The following is a 4,904-nucleotide window of genomic DNA, read 5'->3' on the forward strand; positions in this document are numbered from 1 at the left end:
AAAGGCACAGCTGGTATAGATAGTGAGTCCTCTGATGGATATAGGCACAGTAAGTTGAAAACCTGGGAAGGACTCACCATCCTAGTTGCCACAAAGATTGTGTGTGATGGGCAGGAAGTCAGACTGTGGACATCAGCAGGACTTTGCAAGAAGTTGATCTCAACCTTCACAGATGAATTTGAGGGTTACAAGGCTTCAGACAGAGCGAGTCATGGTAGATGGAGTGGAAATGCTGAGAGAACCAGGGCTAGGACTGAAGCTTGGAAGGCGAGAGGCAGTCTGTGAGCATCTGCCTTTGTGGGTGAGCACAAGATGGCACACCTCTTAGAGCACCAGGAGGACTTGCTGGAGGATGCACACTGACCCCCGCACTTTATCTCACACAATAAAATGTTGACACTGCTTGGGAGATGGGACAAGTACGACACAAAGTGTAACAGACAAATGATGGCCAGGAGTTTGCTGGATACTCTGAGGGAAGGCTGCTCTGATGAAAGAGATTGTATTGCTGGTTTGAAAAGAACTAAGAGATTTAATGATTCAGAACCTACTAAGCAGAGCTGATGGAACAAGCACCACATACTATACTGTTTTGTCAGGAGACTCAACGCCATATGCTTCTTCCAGATCCTACCTGTTGTGGTTAGAACTATCTTGAAGATCAGAATAATCTTCCCTGACAGGGAAACTGGTCAGGTAGCTTTGCTAGCTCTGCTGGAGCAGAAGCTGATCAAGTGATTTGATGTGGAGACCAAAGTGTGCTCTGTCCTCATAGAGCTGGTTGTCCTTCCTAGAGCAATGATGACAGGGTGGCCCAGGCTATGGCTATGTGCATGACGCTCCTATGGTTGGAGAGGACATTGCAGAGCATCTTATCCTCCCTTTTTGTGAGATACACTGTGACTGTAGAATGTTTGAAAAGTCTGTGCTGCCAACTTTGAACATATGTGAAGGGGAGTTGGCCAGCAATGTACTGAGGAAATGCTGCTGCCCAAGTTTTTCCGGTTATGCTCTGATATTGTGTGGGGAGTTAGCAAGGCCTATCTATGCTGAGTGCTTCATGACTATTTCATGTATAACATGTTGGGAAATCCAGTGAATAAAGTTATCAGCGTTATTGTGGTGGTTGAATTCACCATAAGCTCATATATGTGAGTGTTTGTTCCTGTAGTTGGAAGTGTTTGGGAAGGATTAGAAAGTGTGGCCTTATTGGAGGAGATGTGTCCCTGGGGGTCAGCTCTGAAGATTCAAAAGTCAAAACTATTCCCATTATTTCTCTGTCTTTCTCTCTCTGTCTCTCTCTGACTCTCTGTCTCTGTCTCTCTGTTTCTGTCTCTTTCTTTCTCTGTCTCTCTTTCATCCTGCCTCTTGTTTGTAGATCATATGTAACCTCGCAGCTACTGCTCCAATGTCAATGCCTGCCAGCCTGCTTCCTGCCATGTACCCCACTATGTTGGTCATGGACTCACTCTCTGAAATTTGTAAGTCCCAGTTAAATGCTTTCTTTTATAAATTGCCTTAGCCATGGTGTCTTATCACAGCAACAGAAAAGTAACTAAGACTCCTTTTTATTAACTTTATCAGTTATCCTTCTGGCTGCGTTGGCCAAGCAGTCTTTTTTCTGTCTGTCTCTCTCTCTCTCTCTGTCTCTCTCTCTCTGTCTCTGTCTCTGTCTCTCTCTCTCTCTCTCTCTCTCTCTCTCTGTGTGTGTGTGTGTGTGTGTGTGTGTGTGTGTGTGTGTGTGTGTGTATTGTCACTCTCTTTTTGTCTCTGAGGGCTTTTCATATCTCCTTTTATTGAAGTTCATCTGAGACAAAAATAGCAACAATGATCACGATAAGGATGTTCCCTCAGATCTCAGTGTCCTTCATCCCGGTGCCAGACTGGAAAACACGCTTAAAGACTGTGCTTCTATGACCTCCAGGAGCTCTCTAGGGGACATAGATGTTTCAATAGACAGCTTCTTACTCTCTGGACTTTGTCCTCATCAGGAAGCAGCCAGTAATGAGAATTTTTTTTTAAAGCCTGCTAATACAAGTCTATTACCACCAGAAGTTGTCACCAGCTCCCCAGATTTGGCTCTCTTAAACAAGAAATTGTTCAACCCCTTCCATTTCTGGAGAGACTCATCTACCTGAAATAGATATTGACATAGAGCTCAAACAGGACTCTAAGGAGAGACTCTTCCCAGAGAGAGCAGGAGTCGCCATAAGGGGCTCTCCTGATATCACCATGGCCACCCAGAATGAACTTGAAGAGATGGCATAGAACCTAGAGACCCACATGGATGAAACATGTTAAAGAACATGGTGGGAGGTATTTGTTGGCTGAACTGCAGACTTCCAGCCTGGATGCTCATGAAAAGGCTGGCAGTGTAGATCAGTGGAGTAAGGTGCAAGATGAATTGGGTGTAAATGAGCTACCAGGTTGTAACAAACCAAGAAAACCAAGATGACTCCATGCCCTTAGTTAGTGCTGCTGTTGACAATTTGAATGCCATCCCTATCTGTGTCCATGAAGATGTAGACATGAGCACCAATGGGGATGTAAGCCCCAATGAGGAGAGGAGATATCCAGTGCAAGATGTCACATTACAAGCTCAGTGACTGATCCCCTTTAAGCACACTTGACACTGAGGTCACTAGGCACTGGGCATCCAGCCTGCCAGGTGTGGCCCTGACACTCAGCAGGTAGAGCTGGCACTGCCTAAGAGAGAGTCTCTGGCATCAATCTTACAGTGGCAAGTGCAAAAATCTTTAGCATTCTCCATCCACAAGCTTGCAGTTTTTCTTGGAGACCACTTGACAGATGCAGATCTGGTTCCAGTTTTTGATTGATTTTTAAAAGACCCCGATGAAGTTGGAATAGATATTCTCAAACATGTGCATGGTTTTCTGAAGTGTCTGCATATTGACAAAAGGAGAGAATATGTGTATTAACTTCAGGAGGTTTGGGTGACAGATAATTGTACAGCTTGGTGCTTTTGAGCTGAACTGGCTGAATAGCTATTTTATTTCAGGAATCATATAGTTCCAAATGTTTTTATCCTTAGTTATGTCTCATTGTTCTGAACCTGTGTGCAAACAAAGTTTCTTTCATCCATTGGATTTCCTACAAGTAGAACAGCAAAGTGTCCAGGAAGCTCTGTGTGATGACTCCCCCAACCATCAGAGTAGACCTCATCCATGAGCTGGCTGAGAACTTTGGCAAGTGTCTGAAATTGTCTGCTCAGCAAGCCTTTGTCTTTGTCTGCCAGGTGAGAAAGGCCTGGGCACACCTACTCATGATCTTATAATTTTATCTCTCTCAAATCTTCTTATAGTGAGGGATAGAAGTAACTATTCAGCTGTTCATGAATCACATGCTCCTCAGAGTTAGGCATCTGTCTGGCTTGGCATCTCAGCCAGCTGAGCACATCCTCAAGCTGACATACTCAAGCCATATGCACACACCTGCATGTGCCACATTGTGCACACACCATACACAGACACCACATTGCCCACCAGGATGCAGGTTGGAAATGAAAGTATAGTCTTGGGTTTCTGCAGAGAAGTTTAAAACTGCCATGGAAGGCAAGCACGGTGGTACACACCTATAATCTCAGCACTTGAGAGGAAGATCAGGAGTTCAAGACTTGTCCTAGTTAGCTTAAATGCTCTAAACAGAATGGGGGAAGTAATCAATAGAGAACTAAGCCCTAGATAACAAATAGAAGTTTCCATCTGTTTTAACCATTGCCAAAAAAAATTAAAATAACAAAACAACCAAAACACAAAAACAACATTTTGAGTAAATATAAAATCTGTTTACTTTGTTTGGAACATGATATGAGTCTACCTGATGTACTGAAGCATCATGTGGTATCTTAAGTGTGGGAGATCAGCTCCCACATTTATTTACCCCAGGGACTCTTGAGGAATAAGAGATAAGAAACTTAGGTAGAAGTAAAGAGGAGAAAGAAACAGATAGAAACCAGGATGGTCTCGGATGGGCCTGGATCCTTATCCACCAGCCCAGAACTTTATTCCAAAGGTCAATTTATAACAACGCCAATGGGTGGGGCAAAAGAACTCCCCTTTGCTAGATACAGCCAAGTGTAGACCCTCCCAAACACCTGGCAGTCAGGCCTGTGGTCCAGTCATCCTCTTATGCAGTCCTGCTGGGTAAAACCACTAGGAAACCTAGATGGGCTCCAACACTTAAGGAACATGTACAATATATAAGTGCTTTGGGTTTGGTTTGGGTATATTATTTTTGTTTGAGTTTCTATGTACCTGAAATTCTGGTTTAACTGTAGAAACAAGAATCCGTACCTCCTAGGTTGCTGTTCAGGGTTCTGTCCTCTGTGAGGTTGTTTGGGCGTGTGCCTGACAGAACCGCAGCACTTATTTCTCTCCACCCAGGCTGTCACATGAAGCCTCTCCATGGATCTGTTTGCTGTGCACCTGACATCACATTTTCTTACTGTGGCAAATGACGGGGTTCCAAATGTTAGAGTGCTCCTCATAAAAAAAAAAACCCACTATTATTGGTGAAATTATTAAGGCCACTCCACATAGTTAAAAGGGAGGTTTATTTTGTGGGGTAACTTACAAATGAAGGGATAGGTTGTAGGGTCTGGCAAAGGTATGGCGCAGTCTGGCGGTGTTCTCTGGAGAACTCTGCTCCATCTACCTCCTGCGTCCAGCATCCCAGAACCAAGAGAGAGACCTCTCGATCCTGATCCTGCGATCCTGCGTCTTCCGTGTCCTCCTCTGCCCCGCCTTGTGGGCGTGACCATTACCGCAGCCTCAATGGGGGTTGGAACTTCCAGGCCAATGCTGGGATGGCTACCCACTACACACTATGACAGACAGTACTAGAGAAAGGGTACTTCTTAGCCTTTGCTGTCATCAAGTGGCCCT

General features: G+C 44.6%; 1 pseudogene; it reads left to right on the forward strand.

Annotated features, from left to right (window-relative positions):
- The first annotated feature begins 312 nt into the window (after positions 1-312).
- Positions 313-4,499, forward strand: LOC118594538 (annotated as a pseudogene).
- The last annotated feature ends 405 nt before the right edge of the window (positions 4,500-4,904 follow it).

Source organism: Onychomys torridus, chromosome 13 (genome assembly GCF_903995425.1).
Source record: "Onychomys torridus chromosome 13, mOncTor1.1, whole genome shotgun sequence".
NCBI lineage: Eukaryota > Metazoa > Chordata > Mammalia > Rodentia > Cricetidae > Onychomys > Onychomys torridus.